This window comes from Aotus nancymaae, unplaced genomic scaffold (assembly GCF_030222135.1).
Source record: "Aotus nancymaae isolate 86718 unplaced genomic scaffold, 86718_ANA_hifiasm-v0.15.2.pri h1tg000058l, whole genome shotgun sequence".
NCBI lineage: Eukaryota > Metazoa > Chordata > Mammalia > Primates > Aotidae > Aotus > Aotus nancymaae.
The window spans coordinates 25,735,978-25,756,689 of NW_026988472.1; the positions used below are offsets into that span (position 1 = coordinate 25,735,978).

At 33.9% G+C, this 20,712-nt stretch overlaps 1 protein-coding gene across 1 annotated transcript in view; it reads left to right on the top strand.

Moving 5' to 3' along the window:
• DMD (dystrophin) overlaps positions 1-20,712 on the top strand; it is a 2,277,745-nt gene that overhangs the window by 76,767 nt on the left and 2,180,266 nt on the right. The window lies entirely within an intron of this gene.

A 20,712-nucleotide genomic window follows, 5' to 3' on the forward strand; every position in this document is an offset into this window, starting at 1 on the left:
TGCATAATTTTCTTATGTTTTTTTTTTTTTTTTTTTGATGTCATTACCACAGGGAGAAATCCCATGGTGGGGCAACAGTCACAATCAGTTCCTCCACAACTTGTGGTTTCAACCATGACTCTCGAGAAAGACTTTAAACTCTATCTCAAAATATTCCCAATAATTTGATTTACTTAAACTTTATGGTGCAAATAATGGAACCCATTTCACAATTCTATCTGCCTTATTTTATTTTTCTTTTGTCCTTTTTTTCTCCTTTAATATGTGACTGAATTATAAACTGCCCCTTGAATTAATATCAGCCACAAAATAACCTTGATAATTACTTCACTATACATGGATTTCTCTATAAATACATTTTCTCTCTGATCAATACCAAACAACTCAACATCTTCCCAGTTCTCCCCAAATCCAATAAACTTTTCCTTCTCTGAATTTAGAGCACAAATTCCATCTCATATATGTGCATATAGGATGTCATTGAAAAAATGGGGGGAAAGGTCCTAGAAGGATCAGGAAGTCCGGGTGCAGGGGCTCACGCCTGTAATCCCAATGTGACATGGTAAAAGCCCCATAAAACTGCAGACCTCAACCATACCTCAGCTTTCTGTTGAAACTGCTCTCTATAACCCAAATGTGAATAAGTAATTAAGGACTGTGATTTCCACCCTACCCAGACAATGTGTAAGCAAATGCTAATCTTGACTTTTGTGAACCACTTAAGTAACAATCAGAATGTCAAAAAGTCCCCTGGCCCTCAGAGAGTCCGGAGCCCCTCACCCTCATCTTTGCCCAGGAATCCACTGGAATGTCTGGAGCCCCTCACCCTCATCTCCGCCCAGGAGGTGATTTACAGAATCCACTAGCCCTCAGAACGTCTGAAGCCCCTCACCCCCACCCCTGCTCCTCACCCTCACTCCCAAGGTGGTTTTACAGGTATAAAAGGTCTTGACACCCTCCTTTCGGGGCCACAGGTTAAAGAGACGCGTGTCCTCCGTGGCCGCTGGCAATAAATACCCTGCAATTTGGCATACTTTTTGTCTTGGTGTTGACTTTCTATGCTCGGGCCAGTACAACACCAGCACTTTGGGAAGCCGAGGCGGGCAAATCACCTGACATCAGGAGTTTATGACCAGCTGGCCGACATGGTGAAACCCTGTCTCTACTAAAAATACAAAAATTATGCATGTGTGGTGGTACGTACCCGTAATCACAGCTACTAGGGAGGCTAAGGCAGGAGAATCACTTGAACAAATGAGGCAGAGGTTGGAGTGAGCTGAGATTGCACCACTGCACTCCAGCCTGGGCAACAGAGTGAGACTCTGTCTCAAAATAATAGTAATAATAATAATAATAATAATGAAAAAGAACACAAATTGTCTGTGCCACTTGTCACTATTCATGTTTTGGCTTATATCACTGAAGTATTCAGATTGGAGATTCTAGGATAGATAATTGCTCACAGTGCTTAAAAACGAGCATTTGATAAATATTTGCTTTATTGGGTCTTTTTTTTTTTTTTAGTTTTAGGTAAAAATAAGGATCATTAATTTTTTAGACCTTTGATAATGTTAACATGTAAAAGATTAAATAATAAGCAATAATAATAAGTAACAATAAAATAGGAAGTTTAGTTTTCCCAAAACATTTTTGACACTTATTATTTAAAAAGAAATATATAAGGAGGCTGAGGCAGGAGAATTGCCTGAACCCAGGAGGCGGAGGTTGCGGTGAGCCGAGATCGTGCCATTGCACTCCAGCCTGGGTAACAAGAGCGAAACTCTGTCTCAAAAAAAAAATATATATATTTATATATATTTATATATATATATATATATATAAAATAATCATTTTGACACTATGAAAATATTGGAACTGTAACTTAGCAATTAGCAATGCATTAAATACAAATGCTATACAGTTTCTTCATATTCAATAAATGTTCATTGACAGTAATTGCCAATTTTAAGATCTTTTAGAACATAGATAAAATATTGCCACAAATGACACCTTTTTAAAAATACCTTGGAATATCAGGGTAATGAATAAGTCTTAGTTTGGATGACAAAGTTCTTTTTTCTTTAGCCACAACTGTTGATAATTTGAATAGTTCATTTTTAAGCAATAAAACCAAATACAGCCAAGATTATGTTCATTTATGTTTGGGGACCATATATAGTTAATACAATTAAAAAAAGTAGTGATCTTATGTTGAGCCCTTCTCTAAAAATTAATAGTTTAGTCAGCTTCCTGTGCTGAAATTGTTTTTGCTTAAATACTATTCCCTTATATTTTGTTTATAGTTGCTCTCTTTTTCTGAAGACCAATTATTGGCCATAAAGTTAGTTAATCTTGGAAGGTGTTAACATTTTCTAGTTGAGGACACTTGCAATGGGATGGATTTTGCTGCCGTCTAGTTTCTTCTCAAGTGTCTAAGCTAAGGCATTTCCTATTAAAACTCACCACTGTCTGGAAATCAAGGTACTTACTCTCTGTTGTGAGGGAGTTGATTGTAAATTTCCAAAGGTATTGCAAAAGCAAGAAGGACCCATGGAAAGCAATGCAGATGAGAATGGGTGGATACATTTTATGCAGTAGGTGCCTCCTATTCTCAGTCCTGGTAATTCTTCTCTACAGTGTCTCAGGTTCGAGAGGTATCGAGTTGTCATTCTTTCTCTGATTTTTTTTTCCTTGTCTATTGCTTCAGGATAAAATCTAAGCCTTACTTTACTCCACCATTTTGGCTCTCAAAAGACATTTTGGGAAAATGTTTCAAAAATCTGATCATTTATTGTTTCTTGATATTTTCAACCCTTGTACAATAATTTTCTTTTCTGTGACTACCCATTAATGATATTAAAAAAATAGGGACCAGAAGGTGAAGTGGGAATTTTTCAAGTATCAAGATAAAAACATGAGTGTTATCTCACTAGAGACATAAACCAAATATTGTGTTGATTAGAGTAGAATAAAGAAAGCATTGCCCCCTTAAATCACTTATAGTTACTATCCATTTGGTAATCATTATAAACCCATAATTATATATATATATAATATATATATATGTATATATACACACACATACATATATAAGCTCCATATGATTTTATTTATTATGGCCTTTTATTTTACATATATATTAGGCTCTCAACAGCCCCAGGGTATTTGTCCTGAGACCTTTGCAAAACTCCAAATTTGCAAACATCAATAAGGCATATAATTCTACTCATAAAATGCAGTCAAGTATGACTAATTACAGAGACCCCCATCGGACTCTTAATGATTGTATAAACTTAAGTCATATAGAACACTGTTAAAATCTACTACTAAAAAACCCCCCACTGTATTATATCACCCCAATTAAGTTTTTAACTATGAACTCACCTTAATCTGAAAATAATTGTAACAAGCGAATAATGCTACATGCTGTGTAATAGGTGTCTGGCATGTTTTCTCTAAAATAGGACACTGTTATTTTTAATTTCAACTTTTATATACAGAGAGTACACATGCAGGTTTGTTAAAAGGGTATATTGCACCCAGAGAGTGAGCATAGTACCCAATAGGTAGCTTTTCAAACCTCCCCCGCCTCCGGCCCCTCCCCGCTCTAGTAGTCCGCAGTATCTGTTGTTCCCGTGTTTATGTCCACTGTGCTCAATATTTAGTTCCCCCTTCTAAGTGAGAGCATGTGGCATTTGGTTTTCTGTTCCTCCATTAATTTGCTTAAGGTAATGTCCTCCAGCTCCATCAATGTTGCTGCAAAGGACATGATTTTCTTTTTGTTTTTTATGGCTGAATAGGATTCCTTGTTGTATACGTACCACATGTTCTTTATCCAATCAACCAATGATGGGCATTTAGGTTGATTCCATATTTTTGCTATTGTGAATTGTGTGACAATGAACATAACAGTGCATGTGTCTTTTTGGTAAATTTGATCTATTTTCCTTTGGGTATATACTCAGTAATATGATTGTTGGGTTGAATGGTAGATATGTTTTAAGTTCTGTGAGAAATCTCCAAACTGCTTGCCACAGGGGCTGAAATAATTTACATTCCCACCAACAGTGTATAAACACTCCGTTTTATCTACAGCCTCACCAGCATTTGTCATTTGTTATCTTTTGAACTTTTTTTTTTTTTTTTTTGTCACCCAGGCTGGAGTACAGTGGAGCAATCCTGGCTCACTGCAACTTCAACCTCCTGAGTTCAAATGATCCTTGTGCTGCAGCCTCCTTAGTATTTGGGATTACAGATGTACACCACCACATATGGCTAACTTTTGTATTTTTGCTAGAGTTGGGATTTCACCATTTTGGCCAGTCTGGTCTTGAACTCCTAGTTTCATGTGATCCTCCTGCCTCAGCCTCCTACAGTGCTGGGATTACAGGAGCAAGCCACTGTGCCCAGTCTTTCTTGACTTTTTAGTAATAGCCTTTCTGATTGGTGTGAGATGGTATCTCATTGTGGTTTTGATTTTCATTTTTCTGATGATTAATGATGATGAGCATTTCTTCATATGTTTGTTGGTCACTTCCATGACTTCCTTTGAGACGTCTTTGTTCATGTCTTTTGTCCATTTTTTGTATTAGACTTTTGTCGGATGCATAGTTTGCGAATATTTTCTCCCATTCTGTAGATTACCTGTTTACTTTGTTTATAGTTACTTTGGCCCTGCAGAAGCTCTTTAATTAGGTCCCACTCGTCAATTTTTATTTTTATTGCAATTACTTCTGGGGACTTACCCAAAAGTTCTCTGCTTGCAGGGCACAGTGGCTCAACCCTGTAATCCCAGCACTTTGGGAGGCCAAGGTGGGTGGATTACCTGAGGTCAGGAGTTCAAGACTAGCCTGAACAACATGGCGAATCCTCACATCTACTAAAAACACAAAAATTAACTGGGGGTGGTTGTGGGCACCTGTTATCCCAGCTACTCAGGAGGCTGAGGCAGGAGAACTGCTTGACCCCAGGAGGTGGAGGTTGCAGTGAGCCTAGATTACACCAGTGCAGTCCAGCCTGGGCGACAGAGCAAGACTCCATCTCAAAAAAAAAAAAAAAATTATTGCCAAGGCCAGTGTCAAAAAGGATATTTCCTAGGTTTATTTCTAGTATTTGTATAGCTTTCGGTCTTACATTAAGATCTTTAGTCCACCGTGAGTTAATTTTTGTGTATGGCAAAAGGTAGAGGTCAAGTTTCATTCTTCTGCATATGGCTAGCCAGTGATCCCAGCGTCATTCATTGAATAGGAAGTCCTTTCCCATTGCTTGTTTTTGCCAGCCTGTCAAAGATCAGATGGTTGAAGATATGTGGCTTTATTTATCTGTTTTCTGTTCTGTTCCATTGGTCTGTATATCTACTTCTGTACCAATGTTATATTGTATTGTTTGCTGTATTCTTGTAGCATAGTTGGAAGTTCTATAGTGTGATGCACTGTAGTATGAATTATTGTAGTGTGATGCCTCCAATTTTGTTCTTTTTGCTTAGGATTGCTTTAGCTATTTGTGCTCTTTTTTTGGTTGAATATAAATTAAAAAAATTTTTTTTTCTAATTCTAGGTAACATGACCTTGGTAGTTTGATAAGGACAGCATTTAATCTATAAGTTGTTTTGTGCAGTTTGGCCATTTTAATGATATTGATACTTCCAATGAGCATGTGATTCTTTCAACAATGTTTTTTAGTGCTCCTTATAGAGAACTTTCAGTGTCTTGGTTAGGTGTATTTCTAGATATTTCATTTTCTTTGGTCTTGTAAATGGGAGGATGTTCTTCATTTGATTCAGCCTGGTCATTATTGGTGTATAGAAATGCTACTAATTTTTTATATGTTTTACTGTGAAAATGTATTTTTATGTATCTTTATCCTGAAACCTTGTTTAAATTGTTTATCAGGTCTCGTAGCCTTTTGGTGAAGTCTTTGGGGTTTTCTAAGTATAGAATCATAACATCAGTGAAAAAAAGATAGTTTGACTTCTTTTCCTATTTGGGTGTATTTTATTTCTTTCTCTTGCCTGATTGTTCTGGCTAGGGCTTCCAGCACTATAATGAATAAAAGTGGTGAGAGTGGGATCCTTGTTTTGTTCCAGTTCTCAATGGGAATCATTCCAACTTTTACCCATTCAGTATGATGTTGGCTGTGGGTTTGTCATAGATGGTTCTCATTATTTTGAGGTATGCTCCTTCAATTCCTAGTCTGTTGAGGGTTTTTATCATGAAGGGATGTTGGATTTTATTGAAAACATTTTCTGCATTAAAATAGGACACTTTCTATCTGTGTTTAACATCTTGTTTATCCTTTTCTACTTTTTACTTGATGAGATGTTTCTTCACAATTAAAAGTATTTCAGTGACAATACAGCCACCCATCCTTTTTGTTAGAGAAATAAAAAATGCTTTCTCTCTCATCTGTCATTTGATGAAAAAATCCAAGACTTTGTCTTTCTTCTAAAACCTGCAAACATCAAGATTCATATTTTCATTGCCTCCAACCATCTTCTTTCAAGTTAACCACCCTATCGTTCACTCCTACTTGACAAGGTATTGAACATTGTACTCAATGAAACACTTTCACGGCTTCTCTTTTGGTTGTTTATTTTTTCTTTTGTTTTTCTATAGAGAACATAATGGGGTTGAATAATTTCAAAAATACAAACCCTTGCTGATTTCAACATTATACTTTTCATTATACTAAACTTATACTTCCTGGGTCAAAAATGAATGTTCATTGCAGCACAGTTTACAATAGCAAAGACTGGGAACCAACCCAAATGCCCATCTATGATAGACTGGACAGGGAAAATGTGGTACATATACACCATGGAATATTATGCAGCCATCAAAAACAATGAGTTCGTGTCCTTTGTAGGGACATGGATGAACCTGGAAACCATCATTCTCAGCAAACTGACACAAGAACACAAAATCAAACACTGCATGTTTTTACTCATAGGTGGGTGTTGAACAATGAGAACACATGGACACAGGGAGGGGAGCATCATACACTGGGGTCTGTGGGAGGGAACCAGGGGAGGGACAGCGGGGGTGTAGGGAGTTGGGGATGGATAACATGGGGAGAAATGTCAGATATAGGTGATGGGGAGGAAGGCAGCAAACCACACTGCCATGTGTGTACCTATGTAACAATCTTGCATGTTCTTCACATGTATCCCAAAACCTAAAACGCAATTTTATATATATATATATATATATATATAAATCATCTATATTGTAAGACTCTTTACTTTTTCTATATTGTTATAGAAAGCTATCTTTAGAGTAGAAGAAGTTGGAGAGATGGTAAAGCAATGAGGTATGATATATTTTTCTCAAAAGAGGAACGTTTGCGTCAAATCAAGGGAATTAATACCTACATAAAAATAAGTGGAGGCTAAGGCTGCTTTAATAAAGAGAAAGCTGGAAGATCATCTTGAATCTCTCACTAGCATAAGTGACTTACATATGAACCTCATAATAACAATATTCTAAACATAGCGGAGATTTGGTGTTTCTCAAGAATAGTCAGACGCATCAGTATTTAAACTATAATTTAATAAATCCAAGGGTCTTCTTATCTGGAATAAAACTGACTAAATAATTTAATTGCTTATAAAATACTAATATTTAGCACTAAAATGACCTCTCAATGTTATTTACATGTATTTTATGTTAACTGAAAGTTATGTTGCTGATAAAGCTTATATTAGGTTCAGGAGTTTTAACTTGGAATTCTGTTAATATGGAATTTTAGGACTGTAAGTGTTTTTCATTAAATATCCTGGAAAGTATGATATAAAAATTGAGAGATTTATCTTTATGTGCTTTCTTGGGCCCATACTGCTATTTTCAGCTTATTTTCTGTCACAGATTTACATGGGCCAAAACTGAATGATAGAATAGGATATTGGAATTTAATATAGTTTGTTGATGCTGTGGAATCATTTTTTAAATTGGCACTAACTTATTGGATCTTTTATTGGCAAGGTTTCCTAGGATTTAAACTAAAATGCAAAAAAAAAAAAAAAAGGAATAAAAGGCATTAACATAAATTTTCAGCAGTTTATACAAATAAATCCACAAGGGGCCTATGGAACAATATGTGGTGGTTTAATTTTCAACTGTAGCAAAAAAAAAAAAATAGTTTGCCAACCTCTAGAGTGTTGTAATAATGATATCTTTTGACTTTTGGAGATTTCATGGAAATTCTTCAGGTTTCCAGTAAAACTCCTCAGAGTGTATTGAATTCTTCTGTACCTATAACATTCAGGATCTGGGCAAAATTCAGAAAAACAGTGAGTACCCTAAATATAGACCTGCCGAGTCTATGGTTCTTTAGAGGAAAAAAAAACATTTCTAGACGCAGCCTAAATCCCCTCTAAATTTTAGAGGTCAAGGATATTTCAAGTGACTAGAAAATCTGAACTAGGTACATCATCTTGGTTCTCACACTTAGAATGATTGTTCTCACCAAGCATCATTGCCTTTCTCCTTTCTGCATAATATTTCCTTATTCCTTGATTGCTCTTTCGCTCTTATGTGACCATAAGCCCCTGAGTTTCCATAATTTAGGCATGAAATTTAATGGACTGCATTATGAAAATATATGTTCAATGTCATCATAATTTCTGTGCTAGGATAACAAGCCCAGAATATGTGAGTTTATAGTCCAGCATCTCTCCTACAACCTAGTATGACTGTAAAGAAATTCTAACCTGCTCCTTACTTCCTTCAATGCTAATTTATTTGAAAATTGATTATGAATAGTTTTCAATCAATATATGTAAAAAAATTACCTTTATCTTTACTAAAATACATATCCCCCAAATTCACAATGAAAGAGAAAATTCTTGTAGGGGAAGAACAGTGGAGACCCCTCAGTTTCAATTCTGATCCCACTGACTTTATTTTGCACTTAGGGTTATTTTGCTCTTTGGTAGTTTAACATTCTAATCCTAGAGTAAACTAGGACCTGTCTTGCCCCTTAACAATGTATGTAATCTTAATTATGGCCCAGTCAATACTTTTAAACAAGACTTTAGACGGTAAAAACTGAAAGAGAAATAAACAAGGAATTGACAATAAGCTGAATAATTTTTGCTGATCAACTGCCACTTGGCTTGCAGAGATTAGAACAAATCTTTCTAATCTTGTGACACACCACCCTAGTCTGAGAGTCATTCTAGCACCATCTTTGTCACCTGCTTCCTTGAAAGGTACGTGAAGTTTTATTTCCTTTCAAAATTTTTGGTTTCTTGTTTTTAGAATTATTCGCTGGCAAGGATGGGACTTTATCCATGGATTCAACAATGCGTTTATTTTGGAAAAGGCATGTACATTTGTGTAATTTACCCTAGCAGAGTCAGTTCCAACATGTATATACAAGCCAAACAATGACTATAATATGTTCATTTTTCTTCATTAACTGTGTTGATTGGCTGTGCTCTTTCATCCAGTAGAGGTAAAATACTAATATAGAAGACTATCAATCTGAAGTCTTCCAGTAGATTTTTTTAGACTAGATTTGAGAAAAGATCTTATGTTTAAGAATACTTTTATACTGTTCTCAACTCATCTATTTGTGTAATTTGTTGAACAAATAAGAATTAGATATATGAAATAATTATAAAATATAAGTACTTTATGAGTTAGTTTCCCTTTTTTTGTAAGCTGTAGTTCCCAAAGTCCAGAGCAATATAATTTGTATTATTTCAGGGTATAAATTAAATTTAACCTGAGAAAACAACTTCTTGTATGATTATATTACTATTTTTATTACTATTATTTTTAGAGACTGATGACAGTCTATCACTTGGTTTCATATTCATCTTTTTATAGATATTTGACTAGTAATATGTAATAATAGCACTATGAATGGTGCCCTTAAGTCTGAGAAAGGGCTAAAGAAAAATATATAAATGGAAATCTAATTCATACAACTGAAAAAGAATAAACCCATAGAAAGAAAATTCCATAGCTCAAAACTAAGAAGCTCAAAATCCGTATAACACAGAAAGTAAAAAGGAGCAGTTTTCAATGTATTTTTTTAAAAAAGAAAGCTCTGTAACTCTGGTAGGGACACTTGTGAATATGAAATGATGCATGTTGATAAAACACTGTAATATAAAAGAATGTCTCCAGTCTTGCCTTTAACAAAGAAAGCAAGAACATATTAAATATACAGGATCTATAAGAGGAATGAATAAAAAATTTTCAAATGAGCATGGTAAACATACAGACTAGCTCTTTTTTTTTTTTTTTTTTTTTTTTTTGAGACGGAGTTTTGCTCTTGTTACCCAGGCTGGAGTGCAATGGCGCAATCTCGGCTCACAGCAACCTCCGCCTCCTGGGTTCAGGCAATTCTCCTGCCTCAGCCTCCTGAGTAGCTGGGATTACAGGCACGCGCCACCATGCCCAGCTAATTTTTTGTATTTTTAGTAGAGACGGGGTTTCACCATGTTGACCAGGATGATCTCGATCTCTTGACCTCGTGATCCACCCGCCTCGGCCTCCCAAAGTACTGGGATTACAGGCGTGAGCCACCGCGCCCGGCCCCAGACTAGTTCTTAAAGATAGGTCATATTTTTTCATTTTCTAATTTAAATTGAGCTATTTTTATACATGTATATATTTTATTATTATGAAATATGTCAAACAACTGGAGGATATCTGAAAATAGCATTAATATAACATTTTGCCATGGTTGATTTTAGAATGGCTGTACCAATTTATGTCTCCAACAGTAGTGTATGCATCCCCTATTTTTCTAATTCTTATCAACGCTTTATAATTTTTCTCAATTTGATGTATGAAATTATATCTCATTTGTTTTTTGTGATCAATAGATACTTTATATTCATTGATCCTTTAATTTGCCCTTCTCTGAATCATCTGCTCATGTCCTTTACCAATTTTTCAATTGACTTTTGCTCTATTTCTTATTTTCATGTACTTCTCTAGGTATTACAATTTTTCCCTTTCACTCACGGGTCTCTAAATAAACCTGGAAATCATTTTTAGGGTTTTTATGAGTAGTGTATTTTAATGAGTAAACGATTGTCCTATCATCATTGTTTAAATATCTACCTTTTCTCTATCCACCTGTAGTCCCACCTCTGTTTTGCATCAAGATTAGTATATACATACGTATTTCTGGGCATCCAGTTTTGTTATCCTCTTCATTTGGCAATTCCTCTGCCAATATTATATATCTCAATTACTATAGATTAATATTTAGCCCTGACACGCAGTAAGGCCAAACCCTAACTTGTTTTTCTTCAAAATTTTCTTAGATAATTCTTGTCTTTTGCTACCTTCAGTTCTATAAAATTATCAGCCATTATCTTTAAATCTGGCTTCTCTGCAATTCCATTCATTCTCTTCTTTAGAAACACTTATTGTTGTATATTATTATCCATCTTTTATGTCCTTAATATTTTATTTTTAACATTTATTTGCCTCCTTCTGTTATGTTCTAGATGAATTATTCACTAGTGTCATCTAATTCACTAATTTTATCTTCTTCTTCAATCCAGATACTTAAGCTGTTTATTTCTTTAAAATTGATTCATTTCCTACATTTTTCATTTCCAACATTTATAGCTTTTATCTTCTCAATATGAAATTATTTCAATTTTCACATGCTTTTGTTTTATAACTACTTGTTTTTTATTGAGTTTTATCTTTTAACTTTATTGTTGAGAATTCTAAACACATTATTTAAAAATTTTCTTCAGAGATGTATATGAGAATAATTTCATCTAGACTGAACTCACGGTTGAATAATTGTTGTGGTGACTGTGGTGGTTTTCTGCCTTTTTTAGGGCTGTATTTATTCACAGGTTTCTGGGGCAGTTAGAGTAAAAGAGTTTGCTTTTATGGGCATTGTGTTTATTATATCTATTCCTCTCTTTATTTCTCTCTACCCACCAGTTTGTTGTAGTCCTCATCTGGCCCCTAGAATAGCCGTCTAGATGCAGATAGTCTACTGCCATGTGGAGTGCTGTTTGTGGTGATAATTAATTAGAAATATTGAAGATTCAGTAGTCAAATTCACTTGTTTTGGGTTGCTTCTGACCTCATGGTGTGTGTGTGTGTGTGTGTGTGTGTGTGTGTGTGTGTTTCTTCCTGTATCTCTAGTGTAACAGATTCCTAAAATAATAGGCTGTCTGGCAGCAGGCCAGCAACATTTTTAAGAAATTTTTCTTTTCAAGAATGATTACTGGGTGTACTTTTGCCTTAACTTGTGACTTCAAGCAGTGATCTTAATTCTACCTTATCCTTTACATGTGGACTCTTAGTGAAGGAGTCTAAATGCAAAGCGACTGCCAATATAGAGAAAAGAGCCTATCAGGACTGCAGCTACTGTGTCTGATATGTGGAGGCGCCAAGCTTGTATCTAAGTCCTACTGTGTTATAGCATTCGTTCTTTTTTTATATTTTCTTTCTTACTGTTCTGTATATTAAATAAGTGTCAAGATATAAAATTTCCATGCCATCTTGACTGTAGAGGTTTAAATGTTTTTAATTTAATCTCCTGTTATTTATTGACTTCACAAAGTCAGATTGAAACTCACATTCAGGCATATACTACTAAAATACTAATAGAAGAGAAGCTAAGATCGTTATGGTTAGGGAAAATACACACATACTATTATGATGCACTAAAATTAACATAAAACCAAGCACCAGAGATTTCTCTTATTAAAGCTGAATTTTAATTGTTTTTATTTATTTATATTACTCTGTAGAATACAGTTTCTTGAGAATTAGAACTGCTGTTTTGTGTGTATGTGTGGATTGCTTTCGTTGTGATTTTCTGCCATACTTCTGGAAACTAGCATGATATCTGGAAAATAGGTCCACAAATATTAATTGAATCAGTGAACGTTTAGGAGACATGCAGGCATAGATGCAGCTTCTGTACTACAGTTCCTTACAGCCTATCATTCACAAAATACAAAGGCAATAAGTATTTTTTAAAACTATATGGATATAAAGTGATGAGCAAGAAAACAGAATGAATTCTCTAAGAATATGTAATAGCAAATTAATCCCATTTCATTTTTTATAGGCTTTCATATTAAGCTGATACAAAATACTTTCTTAATTCTCAGTGAGACATTTGATAAATTTCCTGATAATATTTATATAAACATATATAATCTTCTCTATTTTGTAACAGTAATGACTATCTCTTTAAAAGCTACCTATTTGATTCAGAGATTATTATTTGTCCCTTGTCTTCCCTAATTTTAATTCTCTGATGATGTATATTTTGAAAATATACATCATTTGGAGATTTTTAATAGGGTAGTGCTGTTGTCTATGTTACTGAAAGGTAACTGGACTGGAGAGTGTGAACATGCGCTGTTGTTCAGTATTTGGATTTTAGGAGTGTGTCACTGTTTCTTAAAGAATAAAATCTTTTTAAGAAAGCATCATTATTGTTACTTGAAAATATTTACCCATTAAGCACCTCTTAGAATGACCAAAATCCAAAACACTGACAACATCAAATGCTGGCCAGGATATGTAACAACAAAATCTCTTTCATTGCTGGTGGGAATGGAAAAGGGTACAGGCTCTTTGTAAAACAATTTGGCAGTTTCTCACAGAACTAAACACACACTTATCGTATGATCTCGCAGTTGTACTCCTTGGTATATACCCAGATTAACTGAAAACATATCCACACAAAAACCTGAGTACAAATATTTACAATTATTCATCATTGCCCAAACTTGTAAACAATCAAACTATCCTTCCATGGGTGAGTGAATGAATGAAGAGGTACATGCAGACAATAGAATATTATTCAGCACCTTTGAAATGAACTATCAAGTCATGAAAAAAAACAAACAAACCTGGAGAAACTGTAAATGCATATTACTAAGTGAAAGAGGCTAATTTGAAAGGATTTTGTACTGTTGGATTTTGACTTTGTGGCATTCTAGAAATGGCAAACCTATGATGACAGTGAACAGATGGGTGGTTTCAGTGGTTTCCAGGGGTTGCAGCAGGAGATGAAATGAATAGACAGATTACAGAAGATCTTTAGGGCAGTGGAACCAATTATTGCAGGTTGATTGTGTCTTATCTGAAATACTTGCAACCAGAAGTGTTTCCAATTTCAATATATTATACATCCCAAATCTGAAAATTTGAAATCCACAATGCTCCAATGAGCATTTCCTTTGAACATCATATTAGCATTCAAAATGTTTTGAATTTTGGAGCATTTGAATTTTAGATTTTTAGATTTGAGATGTTCAACCTGTATGATTCTATAGTGGTGGACACATCATTGAATATTTATCGAAACCTATAAAATGTACAACATTGAGTGAAACCTAATATAATCTGTGGACTTTGGCTGATGTTGTATCAGTGTTGGCTCATCACTTGTAACATACCATTGTGAAATTTTGATAGTGGGGGAAGCTGTGGGTTTGTGGGGCTAGATGGTATATGAGAAACCTCTCTACCTTCCACTCAATCCTGCTCTGAACCTAAAACTCCTCTAAAAAAAAACAGTCTATTTTTTGGAAATATTTACTGGGACAAAATGTTTTTAGCACAATTTTTAAAATGCACAGTAAAGCACCATATGCTCATGAGATTCCTTTGGAAGCGCCCATCTTCAAACAAGTATATTATTTAAGTTTTGTCCATATAACAACAGGTATTTTAGTTTCCCATTCTGCATATATTTAACATGGTAATTAATTCAGCCTGGTATTACTCTGGCTGTTATTCAAAGCCTGACATGTTTGTTAATTTATTACTTGTTCCTCATGCAACCTATTAACTCTTTAATAAGCAGTTAAAAAATCAAGAGAGTCGTGGTCCAGCATGAGTTTTAACTGAATATGTACTACATAAGACAATTAAAATCAGAGCAAACCATCAGTGGCAGATGATCCTACAGTTATGAGGAAATCTTCTTTGGGGGTGACTGTAAAGACAATATAATAATGTCAGCAAAGAGTCTTAGAATATCATATATATTTATATCAGGGCTCTAAAGACATACCAGGATAAAGTGGAGAAAGGCATCTCTAGGTCTGTCTGTCATTTTGCTGCCATTTTATCCTAAAAGCAATATTTTTAAATAAATGTTTCTATCACCATTTCCCAATATTTTAGGGAATCTTTGAGATTCTGTCTCTAAGAACAAATAAGAAGGTGATAATAATATTGAAAAATGATTCCAAAATGTTCAGTACCTTGTTTGTCTTGTTTTATCAAAACTATTCTTAGTAGCAGAACTTTTGTGGGTATTGCTGTAATTGATGATTAGTTTTCAGTGCAAGTATTTTTCAGGTGACTGTAAAAATATTTTTAAGCATTTACACTATGTTTCCAAACCAGAACACTTTGGTATAGTTATACCTGTGAAATAAATGACGTTGTGTAAAACATTATAGCAGATCTTTTAAAGCAAGTTGACAGGCTGACAGTACAGTTACTCACAGTTCAAACTACCACATTATAGAATGTAATGAGCCATAATGCCATTATTTTTCACTTCAGAATTTTAATGTTGTGTTTTGTACAGTTCTTAAAATGTCATGCATAAAACATTGTGCTGAAACAATAGTGAGTTTTATATTTTTTACATCAATAGGACCCAACAGTCTAATAACCGTAGGAAACAATGGAAATTTTTCCTCAGACTTTTTTGGAAACTGGTAACACAAAGGAGTGCTGTGGGAGGTATCTAATGTCTGAAAGGCGTTCTGGCATGATCTTTACATACAACAGTTTGATCTTTTGTGCAGCTGAGAGTCTCTATAAACGCAACTGGAGTGAGTAGGGTATTTGAGGCTATGGCGCCTTCAGTGATAGGGTGATTCTGTTTTACTCATCCTCAATGCCAACGAGAAAATAATTATATTCTATCTGAAGAAGGACAAGAAGCTTGGAAGAATAATAACTGTGCAAAATGGCATATCAAACTGATCATTTTATTTATAGAAGCTGAACCTGGATCTCTAATACCTTAGATTTACTTCTAATGTGGTATGACATAATTTTGTCACCATGATTACTAAGGGAAGGAGTGATATATTTTATTTCCAAGTATTAATAAAACAGCAGATTATAACAATTGAATAAGAAGGATGCTGCATTGCATATTTAATAATGTATATGTGGCACTAGACAAGTAAGGATAAATTAATCTCTTGGAATAAACCACCAATGAAAGAGCAGTTTTGTCAAATGATATCATTTACTCTCCTTATTAACATACAGAGCAATTCCGTTGGATCACTTAGCATGGTGAGCTTGTTAGGAAAATCACATTGGTTTCAGCAAAAGATTCCTGTGACCTTTCTTAATGAAAATACCATGATGCTAAAAAAAAGTGGATAGGAGGACCATCTCTACACACAGAATGGTCTTTTGCAATCAACTACCATATTGAGAACAAACTTTTATTTTTTATGTTTAGAACATAGAAGGTTTTGTTTCTTTTTTAATTAAAAGGAATGAAAGTGGCATTTGCATTAAAGGCAAATAGCACCTTCTTTCCTGCAGTGAGTATTTCTCAGAAATGGATACATTTTCCCTTCTCAGTCTCCAGAAATCCCTTGATCACACCAAAAGAGCAAGTATGCCTTTATGAAAATAGAAAAATTGCAGGTGAGTTATACTTAACAATCTCTGAGTTTTTACACATATTATAAAACGGTGACTAGAATTGTTCAAGATGTGTTACTCAATTATAGGTTTATAAAGTAGCTGAAGAGATACACATGTTGAATTTTATTAACACTAAAGAAGAAACTCAGGTATAAGAAATAGCAGGAAAAATGAATAGTGGTCTGCATAGCAACAATATCATAATACTGTATCTTTTTTTTTTGAGACGGAGTTTCGCTCATTACCCAGGCTGGAGTGCAATGGCGCGATCTCGGCTCACCGCAACCTCCGCCTCCTGGGTTCAGGCAATTCTCCTGCCTCAGCCTCCTGAGTAGCTGGGATTACAGGCACGCACCACTGTGCCCAGCTAATTTTTTGTATTTTTAGTAGAGACGGGATTTCACCATGTTGACCAGGATGGTCTCGATCTCTTGACCTCGTGATCCACCTGCCTCGGCCTCCCAAAGTGCTGGGATTACAGGCTTGAGCCACCGCGCCCGGCCATACTGTATCTTTTATTTTAAAAAGAAACATTGCACTTATCATTCAATAATTGAGAAAAATCTAGAGTGAATAATTTTGAGTAAGATACACATTAATTTTTTTCTCAGTGTATTTCTCAAACTACATGTTAGTTCAGATGAAACAAAAATGATAATTTAATACATGTTTATATCTGAAATATAAATTTAAAATAGAAATATATCTTTTCTTTTGAGATGACAGATGTACATTCTCAGTTGAAAAGATTTCTATTTTAAATCAAGATTAATGTATAGTTTATGATTAATTTACAATATAAATGTTATATTTCCTCTCATCCTATAACAGAATAAAAAGATTTTGAAGATCTTTTATTAATCAAATAAGCTAGAAGTCATGCTTTCCTAGGAAAAATATTAAGAGAAATATAACCATGCTTGATGCTAGGATGGTGTTACCATCAAACTGAAGCATAATTTCCTCTTTCTGTGACTGTTGAATACTAATTTTTAAACATTAGGCATTATTTATTATACTCTGTTATATCACGACTACTCAATGTTTTGTCATGCAATTGTCCCTAATATATTTGCTCATATTTTAAGCTAGTTCGAAATTATCTGGCAAGAAGTTTGTGGCTTTATGCATATGATGTATAGCATGCTAACTGGTTTATGCAGAAGGAAAATAATTAGACAGTTAAGAGAAGGTGATCATATTTATAGCTTATTATAGAAATATATGTAGACTTTCTTGATTGTGAATATAAATATTATAAAGTATAACTAAGCTTTTGAGATTATCAAGAAACCAAAGTATGTACAGTATCTTAACTTTCACTGAAACATGTAGACTGTCAATACTAAATTGAAAAATTAGACTCCTACTTAAGTTGTGAAGTTTTTCTTCCTTCGTACATATGATTACAGAAAGGCAGGTATCTATGCCCTAGTTTGTAGAATATATCCAGCCACTTTTGTAGTAACTCAGATAACAAAAATCACTAATAGGGAATGTGATATTTTATCAATTGGTTTTGTTTTTGTTTTTGTTTTTATTGTAGCATTACATAAGAACAAGGAAGAAAATAAATGATTCAATTAAAGGAAAAATTGTTAAAGGCAGGCCACAGAAAAAGAGAGTTTTAAATGTGGAATTCTTTTGAGAGATCGTCTAGTCTGTTTATAGATATGAAATCTGGGGATCCAGGGAGGTTAATTGTCTAAGGCTTTGAAGTTCTTGGAGCATCAAAATCATACATATATCCTGCTTCTAAACTTCTCTATCAATTTTCTTTTCATTTATGATTTCATTATTCATTTTATTATTTTTTTATTTATGATTTTAAAATAATCAAGTGGTATTTGTCCATGGCATGTGTGTACCTATGCAACAATCCTGAAAGGTCTGCACATGTATGCAAGAACTTAAAGTACAATAAAAGAAATGAGTTTATAATGGTTAAATCTCTGGAATCTAAGATACTGTCTGTCACCCAGCATGTACTTCATATCTACTTGTTGAATGAATTAATAAGATGTGCAAGGACATTAAAAACCTACCTTAGCAGATCAATACTCACCCCTCCTCATCACAGATGTATGTTCTATCATGCTTTATCATTTGCCTTTCTTCCAAAGAATTATAATTAAAATATGTGTACATAGACAAAAAAAAGAAGTTAAAATTTTAAGACATCGATTATATAAATCCTGTTTATATGATCAAGTTTGACTAATATTAATGAATTTTATTGTTAGCAACAACAAACATTTCTGGAGTACGTTTCCTGTAAAATATAAATGACAATCTCCTTTAGCTTTGTTATTCTGTCTGGGATAAAAAGCACTTCCCACATTTATTTAGAAGTGTAATGGATGTATTCATTTAACTCCAATGATATAATTCTCCATTGACTATATTCAGTATAATAGTGATGTTTATTTGAAATTCCCCTTGGGCTTCTCCTTAGATTTGTTAAATATGAGGTTATTTGAATGGCCTAACTAATGACATTTGCTCAATGTTATAAATTTGTATTGATAGTTGGTAAACAATCTGTTCATGATCAAGAGTGTCACACCAAGAATTTACTTTCAATAGCGTGCCATAGATGTCACTTACTGTGCATTCTCTATGTTTATATGTAAACATATAATAGATATTCAAAAGTAATACAGCCTCTCCACATTATAAAATAATGCATAAATATAAAGAGGATAATATGTAAGAATAATAAAATGGTTTGATTGAAAACATATGTAGTCTTCTATTTTATGTCAAACTATTTCTTAAATCAAAAAATCATTCAAATATCTTCTAGGTTACTAAAGGAGCTTTTGTCATATAAAAATTATACAAATAGGGGCCGGGTGCAGTGGCTCACACCTGTTATCCTAGCGCTTTGGAAGGCCGAGGAGGGTGGATCACGAGGTCAAGAGATCAAGACCATCCTGGCCAACGTGTGAAACCCCGTCTCTACTAAAAATATAAAAAGTAGCTGGGCATGGTGGTAGGCACGAGTAGTCCCAGCTACTCCGTAGGCTGAGGCAGGAGAATTTGCTCGAACCCAGGAGCTGGAGGTTGCAGTGATCCAAGATCACACTACTGCACTCCAGCCTGGCAACAGAGCAAGATTCTGTATTATATATATTATATTATATAATCAAATTTTGCAATAAGAAGAAAAAGTTTAATTAATGAAATCTAAATCTTTATCCAAAACCAAATTTGTTCCTCAGTCTTGTTGATATTTTGAGTTGTTCTAACCAAATTTTTAAAACTCTTATTATTTTATATATTCACCAAAGCAATCTATCTATATAAGATTTATATTTTAGCATGCTGTCTTTTCTCTGATTTATTTCTTTTGAATCATCACATCAAGTAATAAACCTTAAAGTTATCAAATATTAAAATTGATTTCAAATGATTTGTATATCCCCACTATTATAAGAACTATATTGTCAAGTCTATATCAATTTATATGGGGAAAAAGCCTAAGGTAGCAAGTGAAAATGTTTTTTTCTAAGACACATTCAAAAATTTGATAAGTATCTTTGGATATCTCTAATTTGTGCCAGATCCCAAATTTTAGGATGATGATAAACTTTTAGAATTTGTTAATACAGTTTTTATAGTTTAATAGATTATATCTTTTTTAAGTCTATGTTTTTTAATAAACCTAAGAGCAAATATTTAAAATCTCTTTTAAAAGCATCCAAATTATAACAAAAAGAAATGTCCATTATAAAGAATACCATATATTCTAGACAAACAAAGCCATGTGATATGAAATAAAGCAAATCTATACATAATTCATCATTACCAGTACTGCTAAAATATCAGATTTATAAATTGGCAAGAATATCAGGAACATATGCTCAGATATTCAAATGCAAAAATGGAAAATATTTAATTTTTAATAGTGATATTTTCTGTTTATAAAATAATATGTACTTATAGAAAGGAGTATAAGCTATTTTCTTTTAATGGTTAGTTTCTCATTAAAAGGAACATGATGTTGGGCGTATTAAGAGTTTGGTGTGTAAACTATTTTAAAATATTAATCAAGAGCTATTGCTAATTA